Consider the following 18,429-nt stretch of genomic DNA (forward strand, 5'->3'; position numbering starts at 1 on the left):
TGCTTATGGTATGGTGGGAGAGGCCACCATGTAGGGAAAGATCACTCTAATGAGCACATAATTACAGTGACCTCAGTGTTAGGAAGGAAAGGCATGGATGTGAGGACTCCCTAGAGGGTGGGGAAGATGTTGGAGCTGAGCTATGAAAGATGAAGATGGGCCGGGCGTGGTGGCTCACGCCTGTACTCCCAGCACTTTGGGAGGCCGAGGCAGGTGGATCATGAGGTCAGGAGTTCATGACCAGCCTGGCCAAGATGGTGAAACCTCATCTCTACTAAAAATACAAAAATTAGCCGGGTGTGGTGGTGGGTGCCTGTAATCCCAGCTACTTGGGAGGCTGAGGCAGCGAACTGCTTGAACCTGGGAGATGGAGGTTGCAGTGAGCCAAGATTACGCCACTGCACTCCAGCCTGGGTGAGAGTGAGACTCTGTCTCAAAAAGAAAAGAAAGATGAAGAAATTGGTTATTCACTAAACGTTAGGGCACAGAATGTTAAGGCAGGAAACACACCCTAATATTCATAGATGGGGAAACTGAGGCCCAGCAGAGCTAGATTCTAATTCTAGAGCTAATTCTAGAAACCCATACCCAATCCCTTCCTGCTCAATCACTTAATTTTATTTACATCCCAGCTATAGATTATCCAAATACACTTGACAAATAAGATGGGGAATATTGAGTTAAAACCACATCTCTCAAGACCACACACATAAATAATGATCGTGCTTTAATGTGGACGATACCTTTTCATTTTGCAAATTCAGAGTTCTCGTCATATCAAAATTCAAGACAGTTTGTTCTAAGAAGGGGAAGGTCGTAACCCTGTCTAGAACGTACTCGCAAATCTCTCTAACCGTGCAGGGCTAATTTGGGCCTGAGCTGTGTAACCAGACTGACTTGACTTCACGCTCCAGCTGGGGTTTCAGAAGCACACAAGGTGATTGGGTGGCTCTAGGCTGCCTCGCAGCAGGGGTCCTTGGGCTCCCGGAGCCCCTGGGGATTTACTGCTCCCGACGTGGATGTGTTTTCGCCACTGTGTGCATGCGCTGAATGTTGAAAACATTCTTTTGAAAAGCCCAGGAGATTCCACTTGCAGTCTGTGCGTGTGCATGTAAAAGCGCAGGGCTGGAAGAACCGCGGCGGTGCACACTCTGCCCGAAGGTGACCTCTGGAAGCCGCGGCCGTGGGAGGGGGTGCGGTGCGGTCTGCTTTTCACTCTAGACACTCCTGAGTTATGTAAAATTGCACGCAAAAACGTATTCGTGTGTTAGCATGTAATACATATGTATGAGTTTGCTGAAGATTCTTCAACAACAACAAAATCACAACAGAACAAAGGTGCGCCTCCGCAGAGCGCAACAGCGTTTGCCTCGGATGCAGCCGCCTTCTCCCGAAAGCTCAGCGGAACTCCCCTGGACCACCGCCCAACTGAAGGTGGGCACTGCGCGCTCCACGGCAGCCGCGCGGGGGAGCCGGGAAGTTGGAGGCGCCCGCGCCCCCGAACCCACTCGAGCGTTCAGGAGTCCTGCCTGGGCGGCGGACGCCCTCCACACCCACCCAGCTGGTGCGGACGAGGGAGGGTGGGGCCGCGGCGGGGAGGAGCCACCCGAGCCCGCCCCCCGCCCCTCCCCGCCGGCCCCGCCCGCGCGCGCCCCCCGCCCGCGGCCCTGGGCACCCGGCCCGCCCCCTCCTCTCCGCGCGCAAACGAACCTCGCGACGCCGCGCTCGGCGGCGGGCGGGGGCCGGGCGAGGGAGGGGTCGGGCCCCGGACGCCCCACTCTGCAGTTGCCTCCCGAGCGCTGGCCGCGCCGCCAGAGCCGCGGGGCCAGGAACGCACTGGCCGTTCGCTCCCGGGCCGGCTCCTCCAGGCGCTCGCAGCATGCAGCCCGGGAGCAGGAGGCGCGCCCCGAGCCGCCGCTGAGCCGGCCGGGGCGGCGGGGACCTGCGCCAGCCGAGCCCCTCCCACCTCGCCCCGGGGCAGACGAGCGGCGCCCCGGCACCCCCTCTTCGCCCGCAGCCCCGCCAGCGCCACCCGCCGCGGGCCGCAGGGTCTCATGCAGCCGCCAAGGTAAGCGCGGGCCGGGAGCCGGGTGGCCCCGGCTCTGACATCCCCGAGACGCCGCCGGCACTTGCCGGGACACCGGCGCTACTTCGGTCTTCCCCAGTCCCGCGTCTCATCTCGCTCCCATCTTGCCCACATTTGGAGCTTTGCTGCGCCTCGGTCGCTTTAGCGCTTGGCAGCAGGAAAGTTTTTGTGGTTTGGTGTTTGTTCTTTTTTCCTAAAATACTCTTCCCCCGGGCAGCCGCCAGCGCGCGTGGTTGGGCAGACCCGGCACACGTCTTTTCCACCGTGTGCGGGCTGGGAGCTCCCTCCCTCCTCCCGGCCCGCGGAGCCCCAGACCGAGCCGGCCACCCGGCTGTCCCGCCGTGAACCCCCATTGGCCCGTGCCGCCCAGGCCCCAGCCTCCCGCCGCCCGCCTCCCGCCCGCCGCCCGGCTGCTGAGCTGCAGGACGAGCGCCTGCCCTTGGGGCCGTCGGCGCAGTGCACAGCGTGGGCTCCCGTCCCGACGGCCCCTGGTCTGGGCGCGCCGGCGCACAGGAAGGTGCGGCTCCTGAGGTGAGGGCTGATGATGCCCATGGCCAAGCGGCTTCGGCGTTCCTAAGTGGACGGGTGGACACGGCGACGACTCCGCGCCGGCTCGCGCCGCAGCTCAACCCAGGGTACAAGCCGGGGCTAGGGGGACAGGTGTATTTAGGGGGAGAGCCGGCGGGGGGACGCTCGGGTGCAATTCGGGATTGTGTCTTATTAAAGTAATTGTATTAGACTTGCTCGGAGGTGGAAGCAGTTCTCCCAAATTGAGATTTTAATGGGAGCCTGTGAGCTGCTATTTTGTGGTGTGGTTTCGCGAGGCGTTGGGTGGTATTGATTTTCTAAATTGGCGTCTCGCGGGCGGAGTTGGGGAAGTAGCGCCATCTAGCGGAAGTGGTGAGCCGTGCATTCCTCTCAGGCTGCGAAGTTGGCTGTTCTCAAGGTAGTCTCCTGCACCAGGTTGGGGCGGGAACCAGCCCCCGCGTCCAGGCTGGAGGCTGCAGTAGCTCTCTGAGTACCGACCGTACCAGGGAGAACCCCGACGTCCTGAGCTGACCACGAGCTCAGGGAACGAAATTGCGGGTCGTGTTGAGTGGCGTGCTTGTCACCTAAAGGAGCTCCATCACTTTCTCCATCTGGGTTTAGACTCTTACAGGAAACATAACATAAAATGTTACCTGCTGTAAGAAGATGCCCCTTTCTCGGGCATCTGGGGCAGAGAGCTTGAGAACTAATGCACAGACCTCTCTCTTCTCCTGTGCATCACAGACAGGTGATTTTTTGGGTGGATTTAGAGCCATGACCCCTAGAAAAGAGAGTGGCTGGGCCCCGAAGGGCAGCAGCAGAACTGGGAGAGGGTCCCCCGCCCATCTGTACAGGAACGGAATAGTGTACCCACACTGGCTTTTTTTTTCTTTTTGCACATACAAAGAAGGGGTTTCTTGCCGTTAGCACAGCAAGTGACAAGTAAGCCCCCTTCACAGGGACATGGTCTCCAGTTAATAACTGGAGCAGACATGGCTGGATGGCAAGTCGTGCAGACAAAGGCTCTGGGTGGGGCACCCACACATCCAGGCGGGCTCCACGTTCTCTGTGGCTGGTTTTTGCTGCCACCTTCCAGGCCAGATAATATATCAGCAGTGAGCTGGGTTCATCCTGTTCCGAAGGGCACGCTGGCCCCTTGAGGAGCAGGGTTGTGGTCTACTGCAGTACACCCTCGTCTGGGCCGTGGCGGTAGTGAAAGAGGTCCGAGCCTCCTTTTTTCAAGTGCCCTGCTTCCATTATTTCCCTCCCAGGTGTCAGACAGGTACTTACGCTCGCAATAGACATGTGAAATCGTGGGTAGCTGGTCTGCCCCCTCATGCTGTCTCAAACGGTGTCTCCATTGGTAGGTATTTATTTCCTCAGGAGACTTGTGACAGACAGGGTCTTAGAGTAGCTTGGCGTGTCATTCAAGGAGGGCACCTTTGACTTTAGCTAAGAAACCTCTCTCTGCTTTCTCTTTTTACAAACCTCTCACAAGGAATGACTTGCTGCTTCCCAATGTGTGTAATAATAGCGAATGAAGGCACAGGAGTCTCCTGTTTAGAGTCCCATGCTCTTCAGCAGCCCTGTGAGAGGCCAAACACAAGAAAGAATTCTTAGATGAGCAGTTGCAAAACGAAATGAATAGGGACTGAGCATCCCTGACACTGGGACAGGGAGTTTTTCAGCCACTCTCCCAGGGATGCTTGCTGCTCCCAGGAAGCAGGCAGGAACGGGTGCTGATATTTTCAGTTTCTCAGAAGAAACCGATGGCCAGAAAGGAGAAGGGATAGGGCCAGGGTTCTGTGAATCTAAAGTGCTTCCCCACCCGCCCCCCCCCCCCCACAACTTTGCTACCAAATGAATTAAGTTCTAGCGCTTGTTTTTACCAAGTATGGTCGCAAAATGTGTTCCTGCCTTGAAGTATGCAGTATAGACATGAAAGGAGGCATGGTCACCGATCCGTCAAGCCTGCCATCCAGGGAAAGAGACAGGACATATCCAAATGCAATGGAGCAGAAACATACAAGGATTATCTGAAAGCAGTGCAGGCTAATTGGAATGTGTTCTGTGAAATGAAATGACACTAGTCCTTACAAGTAATTATTCTGGAACTTGACTTACAATATCCCAAAGGTACGTTTAGTTAACTTTTAAGTGTCTGTGGTGTTCCTCTGGCTCTTTAAGGGAATGGCTTTACTTCGATTATTTAGCCATTCAACAAACTTAACTGAACATAAATTTAACCTGAAGAAGGGAAGCTGCAGGTTTCCCCAACTGTCTGGAATCCAGCCCTGTCCAAAACACAGGCTCCTCTCTTTCTTATTTTGAGCAAATGACAGCTCAGTTTCAGCCTCTCTTCTCTTAGCAACAGAGCTGTAAAGGAGTAATGAATAGGGCAGTGGAAAAAATTAAGGATTGCCTTACCCAAGTGTGCATCCAAGGCCAGGCAGAAGTCAGTCTCCTTGGTGACAGATGAACAAATGAACTCTACTGAAAGGATACCCAGTTTCTTAGCCAGGTCTGTCCTGTGAGTAGAAGTACTATATCATGTTAGAACCCAGGGGTCAGGAGGCAAGAATGCCTAGTGAGGTGTGAAACTTGACAATTCTTAGGGCAGGAAGAAGAAGGAGTTTTAAAATTGGGGCAGAAATTGACAAAAGAAATGCAAATGTCTTTTATAACCTCAATTTGTAAGTCACTGGTAACTGACTAACATAAAAATGTGCTGCGTACCTACCCAACTTATGAAATGATTATATCCAGATTACTACAGTAAATAATGGAAGTGTAGCCAACAGTTTATGCAGAGTGATTACAGAATTGCGGGTTGGATTCACTTCTCGTTTTTCAATTGCTTGTTTAAAGCAGTGCTACAAGATGAAGAACTGTCAGAAAACAAAATACTGGATTTGTCAGAGCCTGAAAATTAGGCAAAAAGTGTAAAGACTCTGTCAACTATCTGGTCAAAGGAAGCCAATTCCCATAGGTTCAGTGTCTTCCATAGGCCAAAGCAGAGATCAGCAGGTGTGAGTAAAAATGCCCCAAAATTCACTGACTTCTGTCTTGGCAGGACATTTTAGTAGTTACCATCTGTTGTGGCTTCTCCTTATATTTCATTTTTTCATCTTCATGGACTCTTAAGATCAAGTTCTTTGTAGCAGCTTGCCCCGGCTGACAGGAACAGTTTGCCTTGTTTCCTGGTAATATGCCATTCTTCTGCTCTTATAAACAGAGATATTCTGCCTAATTCCTCCGTAAGAGTTTTGGTAACGTTATTTTATTCTCAGTATCCATTTCTTCTTGAAGATGGATGCAACCCGTTTTTATCCTCTGTAGGTATTTTGAAGAATTTTCTCCTCGGTGATGTCTTCAAACAAGGTTAGGTGGAAACTTGAAACATACGTACACCGACCCCTGCAGGCCTCCTACACACCCCTCACGTTACTAGTATTGTCAGCCACAGTGCAGACTCTGCTTTAGAATTCACTCCCTGTTCTACTTTTACACCTTTCTCCACTGATCTGCACCGTGATAGGTCTCTCCTCTCCAGGCTGTCTATTTAAAATCCTCGAGATCAGCCAGGCACAGTGGCTCATGCCTGTAATCCTAGCACTTTGGGAGGCCAAGGCAGGCAGATCACTGAGGTCAGGAGTTCGAGACCAGCCTGGCCAACATGGTGAAACCCCCATCTCTACTAAAAGTATAAAAGTTAGCTGGGTTAGGAGAACTGCTTGAACCTGGGAGGCGGAGGTTGCAGTGAGCTGAGATTATACCATTGCACTCCAGCCTGGGCAACAAGAGCGAAACTACCTCACACACACACAGACAAAAAATTAGCCAGGTGCCATGGTACATGCCTGTAGTTCCAGCCACTCAGGTGGCTGAGACAAGAGGACCGCTTGAACCCAGGAGGCAGAGTTTGCAGTGAGCCGAGATCATGCCATTGCACTCCAGCCTGGGCAACACAGCCAGACTCCATCTCAGGAAAAACAAAAAACAAAACAAAACAAAAACATGAGATCTGATTGAGGTATTTTCACAAAATTTGATTCTCTCTATCAAACTCTGATCCACTTGTAAGACTGAAAGGCCTTGCTGATGAATTTTGCCTTGCAGTAATACCATTTTGCCTGTTCAAATGCTCATGTAAAAGAGGCTTGCTCAAAAATGTCTCCTGGGCAAATGCTGGGGCCCTCTGAGTGGCGGAGGAATTTACAGCCGGTGTGGATTTTCAGCACCTGACACTGGCAGCCTGAGGAATAGATTGCCCTTTCAAAAACATAGCCAGTGGACTCCCACTTCTTCCACAGAGTTTTTTTCTGGTTGTCAGAGCACACAGAAATGCCCATGTCATTCACAGAATCATAAAAATTAGAGTTTCCCCAAGATAATTGGTACTTTGAAAATAATAATTACCATTTGTTTGGAAGTTTTGGTGTCTCATGTGCTTTCATTTATATTTTAGTTTAATATCCTTTATGGAAAGAGGTGAAGTATAAATAATCGATTTTTTTGTGTGATTGCATTTTCCCACGTGGGCTCCCATTTATTGATGGAAGGGAAGCAAAGCAAAAAGAGAAGCAAAGCGCAGAGGCTGGGCTCATCTGTATTCATGATGAAGTCCATGATGACGTTCCCTTCCAGGTCCAATCCTAATAACCCGTCACTGCTGAGTTTGGCCAGGTCATTTTGGCCTCTGAACACGAGACTCCTGGGAGTTTATTTTGTTATGTATCAGTCAATGCAGCTAAAATAGTCTGACATTCAGATTTCAGAATACCGATTTCAAAATGCTTCTCTTGGCTGGGCATGGTGGCTCATGCCTATAATTCTAGCACTTTGGGAGGCTGAGGTGGGCCGACTGCTTGAGCTCAGGCATTCAAGACCAGCCTGGCCAATATAGCGAAACCCCATCTCTACTAAAAACACAAAAATTAGCATGGTGTGGTGGCATGCATCTGTGGTCCCAGCTACTTGAGGGGCTGAGGTGGGAAGATTGCTTGAACCTTGGAGGCAGAGGTTGCAATGAGCCATGAGCGTGTCCCTGTGCTCCAGCCTGGGCGACAGAGTAAGACCTTGTCCCCGACCCCCCAAAAAAACAAACGAAAATGCTTCTCTTACTCTCCTGAAACACTAGGTTTTGGTTTTGCGTCTTTGGGTATCTCAAGATCATATGACAGAAAAAGCTAAATGCCACCCCTTTCCATGCTAGGAGGGTGTTAACGTTGCTATTTTCTCTGCTAAGGAGCGTTTTGAGCACAAGTCAATTGCTAAGCTCCAGGTGTCTGATTTCTTCATAAGTAAATGGATGCTATTGGCAGGGACTACTGACCTCAGGCCTGGTGGAGAACATACTGGCCCCCGAGCCTCAGTCAGGAGTCAGCAAGAGCAAGGCAAACCCAAGCCAGGATGGCGCGCGGGCCCTCCCTTTCCGGGTCAGTGACCAATCTCTAAAGGCAGAAGCCCATCTGGCTTAAAACTTGAGATGCGCTCTGAGTGGCTTGTGGACTGAAAGAACTCCAATGAATTGATACTGTAGATAGGTTTATCTAAATATCTTCCTGTTGTTTAAGGAAATCTATTTAACTGGCATTTGAAGGCTAAGTCTGGGTAAGTGCTCTATGAATACATGATCTAAAAAATGTCATTTACCTTCCAAAAGAAAGACAGAAACTTCCATAATCTAATTATTTAAATTTCTTCAGTCTCTAGGATGGATGGAGGAGATTCAGGGACATTTTTCTCTTCTTAAAACTTTTTTATGTTTGTGTTAATGTCTGGAAAACAGTACATCTCTAAACACACTTCCATTTCTAATGTATGATCCGTCATTATACATGCGGGCATATTATTGGACTGACAAATAAATAAACCCTGGGTGAAGATGAGAAGTAGCTGTGGGGAAAAGACAGCATTTGGCGTCTCCTGGGTTTGAGCCTCTACACAGCTACCTGTATTTACGGTCCTTCAACAAGACATGCAAATGATTCTGTCTCATTTGTGAAATGGAAATGGCTGTGCCCATTGCATAGTTAAGATGACAACGCTATGGTTACATGGAGTTTTTTTCAAGTAGGTGCTCATCAGGCCTCAAGTATAACTGAAAATAAACTTAAAACCCACCTCTAGAACTTGAGGTTATCCAACAGTCCTTGCAGAATTCTGCAGAGCTCCCCCAAGCGCCTATACATACAACGGCTCTAGCAGAATCTGACACAGAGTAGATTACATAGGCACTACGGTAATCCAAACAATAGTTCCTTTCCATGACCTAAAACGAGTATTGGCAACTGCTTATCAACACTTACTCTAAGCCAGGCACCTGTTCTAAGTGGGTTATTATTATATTAACTCATTTAATCCTCACAACAGTCTTTTGATAGAGCTGCAGATAGATCCCCATTGTTGTTTTTTTTTTTTTTTTTTGAAACAAAGTCTCACTCTGTCACCAGGCGCCAGGCTGGAGTGAAGTGGCGCATTCTCGGCTCACTGCAACCTCCCCCTCCCAGGTTCAAGCAATTCTCCTGCCTCAGCCTCCCAACTAGCTGGGACTACAGGCGCATGCCACCACGCCCAGATAATTTTTGTATTTTTAGTAGAGACTGGGTTTCACTATGTTGGCCAGGATGGTCTTGATCTCTTGACCTCGTGATCCACCTGCCTCGGCCTCCCCAAGTGCTGAGATTACAGGCATGAGCCATCGCACTCGGCCAAGATCCCTATCTCACAGATGAAATAACAGATCTAGGGAGTCTGTGTTCACGCCGCATGTTCTTAGCCAGCATGCTGTATTGCCTTTGTATTGTAAAGGTGAAGAAATTCTGTTAGCCTCTGACAAATTTAAGAAAGAAAAACAATGGTGGAAGAGAATGTCACATAAGGTGACACATTTGTTCTTCTCTCTGGATTGGCACTTTTCCCCGTCTCGCATCAGCTGGGGATCGTCTCTATTTCAGCCTTACTTAGCCATTCTAAACAGTTTTGAATTTGATGAACAACTTGGTTATCTGTTCCTGTTGCTAAATGTCTATGGTATTTGTGCTTGGCTCTCAATTATTCATTAATCCAAATACTCCAGCCTTCTGTTGGTTGAGAGAGAGACACAGACTCACTGTCGGTTCAGACAGTTGCCATTTGGTGGATAAATGGTTCCAAGCCAGTTCTTCTCCCAAGAACTTACCGGAATGGGGAGACGTAAGCACTGTGTGGTCTGTTCTTTTATGGGAACCTGGTATGTCTTATGTATGCATACCCAAAAGCTGCTTTAAAACCTCGAGTGGCTGCTAAATGTTTCTAAGGTGTGGTTTCAGGTATACCATAGTATTGTTGGGAATTATTACTGAATTTCATCCTGACACTACAACATAAAAATGTCACGTTTCAAATGACATTGCCTATGTGCTTAGCCACATTTTCACCTGGGGACTACAGAAGTGTTACAGATGAGGCCCCAGAATGGCTTCTCACAATCAGGTGTGGGCAAGGCCAGTCAGTTTCAGGCCAGCATCAATTCACCAGGTCCCTGGAAACAGGACTCTGGAGCCTGGAGATGTCCTGGGGCAGCCAGGCTGTGATTCTGCAGATTGAGAAGCTGAGGGGCCAGAGATAGGCCAGGGCATGGTGCCACACAGCTGGAGTTAAGACCGCCCAATTCCCAGGTTTCTGTCTTTCCCCATACTCGCTGGCAGCGTCTTGAAGCTTTCCATCTCAACACTTGTCAGTTAAGCAATTCATAAATACTATTGCTTTTGTACTGGGTTTTGCAGGCAGAAGAATTTGCAAACTTGTAGACCAGGTAGTAGGCATGATACGGAGTCTCAGACAAGGGTTTTAGAAAGAAAGCAGTGTTTGGGGAGGCGGGGGAGACTTTCATTAAGAAATTGTAGTTATACACCAGTGTATAGTCTCAGTAGGAAGAAATGGGAGAAGTAGAGAGAACAGCAACACGGCTGCTCCTGGAGGTTACTGAGAATATGGGAAGTGGAGAAGGGCAGGTGTGAAAGAAGGAAAGAGGGTCGTACATCCAAATACCATGGAAGGGCGCCCATGGAAACTGCCGGCAGCCCATCGGGAAGACTCCAGCCCAGCCTGAACTGAGCCTGAGGCAACAGAGGCCAAAGGGAGCACAGAGGGAGTCCTTGCTTCTGTTCAGAGCAAGAGGATGGAGTAGGGTTAGGAAAGGCAGAGAAAAAACGAAAAGCCCCATGCCTGGGAAGCAGCTGTGATCCCATCAGAGGTGGCCTGGCAGCTGGAGATCACCCAGACATTCCCTAACCTCACTCTGTCACCAAGCCTGCTCGGTGACCTCAAGCAGGTTAATTACCTTCAGCGTAAGTGTGGGTGAATGTGCCAAAACACCATCTCTACAAAAAATACCAAAAACTGACCCAGGCGTGGTGGCGTGTGCACCTGTGGTCCCAGCTGCTCAGGAGGCTGAGGAGGATCGCTTGAACCCAGGAGGTTGAGGCAGCAGTGAGTCATGATTGTGCCATGCTACTCCAGCCTGGTCTCAAAAAGAAAATTAAACATTAAAAACCCATTAAAATATTGGAAGAAAATCCAACACTTGGTCATCTTTGGTAATTTTTTAAATGAAAAATTTTAATTTTGGTAAAATGTTTAAATGTTTGGTAGTTTTTTCTTCTCAGTAATTATGTCTTCATTACCAAGAAGAGTCCCTCATGGTGAGGGAAGGCACATCAAAGCCCAGGTGATGCTCTTTACATAGAGAGAAAGGAAGCCTCAGGTAATGAAGATGGCAGTAACAGCCTCATAGCCAAAGGTGCAGCTGTCCTTCCATGTGGCACCTGTGTCCACAGGCATGCATGCTGTGCCTCCCGCCCACCAGGGGAGCCCACCCTCCCTAGGAAGGGTCATTTTAAATAGCCACTTTTGCAGAATATATACTAAAAAGTATTATTGTGAAGCACACTTTAAAGTCTCAATTAGCCAAACAAAGCACAGTATATTTTCTAAAAAGAGGACGTGAAACCCAACCAATGTATTAGCATTCTTTAAGGAGTCAGAAACAGGCCTGGAGACAAGGGAGAAACCCAGGATGAATTCTGTTTAGACTTTCAAAATTCCTTCTGACAAAGTTCCACCCCAAAGATCATTTACAACAGTAAGTCTCTGCAGCACTGTGGGGGGCGAGGTTGGGGGGGGACTGCTGGGGATCAGAATTATCCTTAGAGACAAAAAATAGGATAAACAGGTACTTTTCTGGATGAAGAATTATTAACAGTGAGGATGCCTCAGGATGGTGGGCGCACCCAGACTTAGTTTAAATGTACATGGATTTTCTGAAGGGGGGAAAGCTCAGATGGTTCCAGGCTTTGGGATGAAATGAAGGCTATGCAGAAATGGCAAACAAATGGTGATTAACTGCAGGATGAGCTTAGGAATTAGCAAGAAAATGCATATTAAGCTTTTGCAGGCGCAAGTCTGTTAATGCATTTACGAGAACATAATCCAAATTACAAGAAAATGGACTTTGTCCAGTCTGTTTATAGCCATGGAAGAGGATCCTTGGGGTCTTTGCAAAATGTTTGTTTGCTATCAGGCCACTCAGGACTAAGTGTTCAGAAAATGCTAAAATACTGTCAAATTATACTGGGGTCGGATGCTGTGGCTCATGCCTGTAATCCCAGCATTTTGGGAGGCTGAGGTGGGCAGATCACCTGAGATCAGGAGTTTGAGACCAGCCTGGCCAACACGGTGAAACCTCGTCTCTACTAAAATACAAAAATTAGCTGGGCGTGGTGGCAGGCAGCTGTAACCCCAGCTACTCGGGAGGCTGAGGCAGGAGAACTGCTTGAACCCGGGAGGTAGAGGTTGTGGTGAGCCGAGATCGCACCCCTGCACTCAGGCCTGGGTGACAAAGTGAGGTGCTGTCTCAAAAAAAAAAATACAAAAGAAAAAAGAGGGCCGGGCACGGTGACTCATGCCTGTAATCCTAGCACTGTGGGAGGCCAAGGCGGGTGGATCACGAGGTCAAGAGATCGAGACCATCCTGGTCAACATGGTGAAACCCCGTCTCTACTAAAAATACAAAAAATTAGCTGGGCATGGTGGCGCGTGCCTGTAGTCCCAGCTACTCAAGAGGCTGAGGCAGGAGAATTGCTTGAACCCAGGAGGCGGAGGTTGCGGTGAGCCAAGATCGCGCCATTGCACTCCAGCCTGGGTAACAAGAGCGAAACTCCATCTCAAAAAAAAAAAAAAGAAAAAAAGAAATGATACTGGAAAACAAGCGAAAACTAGTATTCTTCCTGGGCTCTACCCACACCTGCCAGTTGTATTCTCTTCCCCTTGATAAAAATATGTCAGAACTGCAGAAGGTGAGCGACGTAATCACCTGAACTTCTTTGCAAGAGGCTGGGCTGCTTTGTACCTTCAGGGTTTTAGTGTGGAAAGATGAAGCCAGAAAGATGATATGATCAAAGTCTATACAACCTTGAATGTTACGAGGAGAGAGAATAAGGACTGATTCGTCAAATCTGAGATGACCAGGCCCCAGGGTAGCCCTTAAAGTTTGAAAGAGGAATTTGAGGGAGAAATTAAAACTAAGGATCAGGTGGGGGCCAGTGGCTCAGGCCTGTAATCCCAGCACTTTTGGAGGCTAAGGTGGGCGGATCATGAGGTTGGGAGTTCAAGACCATCCTGGCCAACATAGTGAAATCCCATCTCTACTAAAAATACAAAAATCAGCCAGGTGTGATGGCGTGAGCCTATAATCCCAGCTACTTGGGAGCTGAGGCAGGAGAATCACTTGAACCCAGGAGGTGAAGGTTGCAGTGAGCTGAGATCGTGCCACTGCACTCCAGCCTAGGAGACAGAGCGAGATTTTGTCTCAAATAAATAAATGGATGGATGGATGGATCCGTTCCCGCACTCTGAGTTGTAAATTGGAGCAACTCAGTTCCTCAAGACATGGTCTAGACAAACATTTTTCAACGCATAGGAGAATGGGAGAATGCTCAAGAAATATTGTCAGATTCGTGGCCAGTAAATGAATGGTGGGTTGAGAGCCTAACATATCCCTACATTTGCCAGGCTGGCAAAAATACCTGGGACCAGTGTTGGGTCATTTCCTCCATATTAGGGTTCTGTTAATGAGAGCAATCTAGATCAGTCCAGTTTCAGCAGAATAAGGAATTTTGTCAGCTTCTGAAGCTGGAAGAGGTACTAGGGTAGCTCACAGGAGCTCAGGACGAGCTGCAGGGAGTCACATGCTGAAGAGTGTCTTGGGGAGGGTTAGCCTAAATAAATCTTCGCCACGCCTCAAAAGCTCACCAGATAAAATGTAACTTAAGTAAAAACAAGATGTCAGCTGGGCACAATGGCTCATACCTGTAATCCCAGCACTTTATGAGGCAGAGGCAGGTGGATTACTTGAGCCCAGGAGTTTGAGACCAGCCTGGCCAACATGGTGAAACCCTGTCTCTAGGCAAAATATGTAGTGGTGTGTGCCTGTAATCACAGCTACTCAGGAGGCTGAGATACAAGAATTGCTTGAACTGAGGTGGAGGTTGCAGTGAGCCAAGATCACACCACTGCGCTCCAGCCTACTGGGCGACTGGGCAGGTGTGTATCTCTGTCTCTCTCTGTCTCTCTCTCTCTCTGTCTCTCTCTTTCTCTCTCTCTCTCTCACACACACACACACACACACACACACACACACACAGAGTATGTCAGAGTATGATGTCAGGTCCACAAATGCTGCCTCAACTACTAACACTCATAAACCCTCACCCTCCCACAAGACTGCTGTTCTAGACCCATCCTGTTTTGGAATCGGACCAGAACTGAAGCTGCTTCTGTAGCAACAATCTCGGGAAAGATTCTGATTGGTTCACCTCAAGTCACTTTCAATTACTGTTTTATTGAAAGTATTTGTTAGGTAACCTGTCTTGCCTTGACTTTAAGCCCAAGGGGCAGAAACTGACTGACCTGGGTCTTCTGTGCACCTGCCAGCAGCATGGAGGGCACGGGCCTGAGACTGATAGAACTTACAAACCCAGCCATTCCCCTAGACATGAGTCGCCCAGGGGAGTGCCTGAAAAATGCTGATGCCCAGGCTCTATCCCCTGGAGATTCAGATTAGCTGCCTTGGAGTAGGGCCTGGGCACCTCTAATCTTTTTAAGTCTCCCACAGTGGTCTCCCAAAAGAGTAAATCCCTCCCCATCTCAAGGATTTGGGTAGGGCCCCCAGGTGCTTCACAGGCTCCCCCAAGCTCCTTGCTCCCATTTCTCCAGCTTCACCTCTTCCTGCTACAGCTGCACTTCAGCCTTTGCGGATCCTCAGGCAAAGCACACCTTGTTCCTGGCACACTTGGTGTTCCTTCTGCCTGGAATTCTCCCCCTGCCACCCCGTCCCTTGCCCATCATCTTCCCTTGGCACACTCCTGCACCAGGAAAGCTGCTCTCCCCTCCCTGCACCCCAGGCTGGGCTGGAGGCCCCTGGCGCCTGTGTTCTGTGTCTCCCCTGTCAGAGTCGGTGTTATGCTTTATTGAAAGTGATTGTTAAGGAATCTGTCTCGCCTTGACTTTAAAGCCCGTTGCGGACTTGCTCACCACTGTTGGAATGAATGGCACACACAGCACGCCGGGCATGGAGTTCAGTGTGTTCGGCTTGGCATTTATTAGCCATTTATTGGGTGAGCACTTAAGCTCTCCCAGCCTCAGTTTCTTCATCTGCAAAATGAAGATGATAATAGAACCTTCCTCAGCTGAAAGTGTCTAAACATGTAAAGTACTTAGCTGGCACCTGACACAATGTAAAAACGTCCAAATATTAGGCATCATTTTGAAAGACACCACCTTTTTTGGCAAAGGTCGTTCACTCACCTTTCCTTTACCACTTACTTTTCTCTTTTATCTCTTTGTACCAGCAGTCAGAAATAGGGACTGTCTTATTTCCTTCTTTCTTTTTTTTTTTTTTTTGAGACGAGTCGCCCTGTCACCCAGGCTGGAGTACAATGGCATAATCTCTGCTCACTGCAACGTCTGCCTCCCTGTCCTGCCTCAGCCTCCCGAGTAGCTGGGACTACAGGCATCTGCCACCACGCCCGGCTAATTTTTTAATCTCTAATGTAGTAGAGATGGGGTTTCACCATGTTGGCCAGGCTGGTCTCAAACTCTGACCTCGTGATCTGCCTACCTCAGCCTCTCAAAGTGCTGGGATTATAGGCGTGAGCCACCACGCCCAGCCTATTTATTTCTTTATCCCCCAGTGACTAGCCTGCTGTGGGTCCTGGATGTGTATTTGATGACTGAAGCCCTAGATTTGAGAACACTCTGTTCGTACCCAGAAGCAGGCAGAGTTAGAACCCCTGAGTATCACTGCCCCTGGGAGGGCTTCAGCCTTATGCAGAATCCTTCCTTTCAGAAGCCCCTTGACCCCTTTCCCCCCATCAAATGGCTACCCCCCGAGTGGAGAAGGAGAGAAGGTGGAGGTGGGTGCTTCTCAGCCAGGGCTGAAGAAAGGTGGCAAGAGTCATGCATGAGGGTGTCTCTCTCCCCAGGTCTAAGCTATAGCCTAGGGACACCACATACTTGGGTGGACTCTGTGATACTTGGGTAGACTCTGTGGAGCTGTTTGAAGTCAGCTACACTTTTGAGTTCAATGAATTTCTATGGCAAATGGAGTGCTGAGTTCTCAAATCTATTGTTGTAGGAATTTTTTATTCCTGCAGAGTTGGGGGGTTGTTGAAAGGTTGGTTTGGCCAGTGTAGACAGATTCCTCAAGGTCAGCACAACCCCACACTGCTCTCGTTGGGGCTAGATTTCTCATAATAGTCTAAACTCTTTGATGGCCAGCTCCCTACTTTGAAGATGTCCAAATCCAGCCTCCTCAAGAGAGAGAGGGGAAAAAAAAAAAGCCCTTTGCATCCCTTTCCCAAATTACTTGCTCACGCCATAAGACTGGGGTCTCCTCCTAAAATGGCAGCCAGTCCCCCAGCAAGGACACCAGAACTCCCATGGCCTGGGGCCTCTTCAAGTTCCATTCAGTTGTAGTCTTGGAGTGACAATATTATCAGCCCGATTCTTACAGATGAAGAAACTGAAATGTAGAGGTTAAAAGTCCACTCTTGGGCCAGGGCAGCCCCAGAAGGGCGTGATTTCCAGCCTTCTGCAGGCTCTATGGCCTCCGCTGGATCCTGAGCCCTAGTCTCTGACCTGGACGTGCTGCAGTGGTGACGGTGGTTAATTACTGTCCAGGTGGCTTGGAATTCCAGTGATCCCTTATCTTTAACAAGAGACTCCAGAACTAGCTCCTGAAAGGCAGACTCCAGCAAATGGTGTTAATTGGTGGACCTCAGAGGTGAAAAGTCCACTCGGTCACCTCTGTGCAGTCTGGCACAGCACCTGCTCAGTGCCCCTGTGGCCAACCAGTGATCCTGCAGAATAAACTGGGGTCGGGCCCCAGGACTGGCCAAGCTTGAAAGGAAGACCATTTTTGATGGTGGGCTTTCACTGGGAAAACTGTAGCATTTTGCAGACCCGTGCCTAAAATGAACCCAAGTTTGGGGGAGAAATCATTAGAGCTTGTCAATCTGAGACCTAAATATTTTAGGGAAACACAGCAGCACCCCCACTGTAAAGAAGAGTCGTGTCTGGCATTGCGGCCTAAGGAAACAGCAGCTTCGTCTTGCCCTGCTGCACAGCTGGCTGAGGCGTGGTTCCCTTGTGTACCTGTTTAGTGGAAGCCAGACTCATAGTCTTGCTGCGGAGGTTGTGTCTTCACAGACGCAGAGCCTTCTCCCCTTCCTTCAAAGCTTGCTCCTCTCCACACTCCGGACCTGCCAGCCAGAGCCCCACATGCAGCTGCGCCCTGCAGCCTGTGTGGTCCTTGCAGCAGTGAGGACTGTGATAGTTCTCAATTGGATAAAAACCCAGAGGTGTTTTTTTTTCCCCCCACGAAGACCCAGATGGGCAGGCTTGGGAGTTAGGTGAGGAGGCTGGTGGGAGGAATTGGTTTGACTAAAAACACTGGCTCAGGCCTATTTGTGTTTCATCCAAAAGATGTTTCTCAGGGGAAGTTTTTTTGTTTTGATTTGGTTTTTTTTTTTTTTTTTTTTTTTGATAGTTACCAGTCCCTTAAATATCACAAGGCAGCAGAACTGCAGGGCCCAGGGAACCTTGGGAAGGAGATGGTTTTTTTCCCAGAAAAATAAGCGACAGAGTTAGGAAAGGTCACCATCCTGAAGCCCTCCCAAGGGCAGCCCTCGGGCCTCGGCGTTGAGCGCAGGACGGTCCGGCCCTGCGCGTCACGGGGACCGCCGTAGGCACATCTCTTCTGGAGTGGTAGCTGTGCCAGGATGGCAGGGTTAGGCCCACAGGCCCTCGGCTCGGGGGACGCAGCCAAGACAAGTCCTCAGGAAGTAGCGAGGTGCTTGGAGGGGGTGCTGGAGGCCGCTCAGGCCCATCAGGATGGGTGGCCCGGGGCCACGACAGGCGGGAACCTAGAGGTGCGTTAGTAGCTGAGATACAGAGAGCCATCCTGCCCAGACCCAGACAACTCGGAAGTGGATTTTTCAGCCTCCTGCACCGGTGGCGCGTCTGAGTGAGACGCGTGAGCCGGGGGCTGTCGGTGGCGGCTTGGGGTCGGCAGTCTGCTTGGAAAGTAGGGCTGGGACTTGTCTCCAAGCATCGTTTTCTACTTGGATTGGATATTTGTGGAGGGGATTAAGGGGGTGCCCTGCCCCCCTCCTGCCCTTGCGAGACTTGGGCCTCCCAAGGGTGCTGGGCTTGTTTTGCAAGGACAGCTGGTTGGTGTGGAGATGGCGCGAGGATCGGGGAGCATGGCGCGC

The sequence above is a fragment of the Aotus nancymaae genome, unplaced genomic scaffold (genome assembly GCF_030222135.1).
Source record: "Aotus nancymaae isolate 86718 unplaced genomic scaffold, 86718_ANA_hifiasm-v0.15.2.pri h1tg000014l, whole genome shotgun sequence".
Classification (NCBI taxonomy): Eukaryota; Metazoa; Chordata; class Mammalia; order Primates; family Aotidae; genus Aotus; species Aotus nancymaae.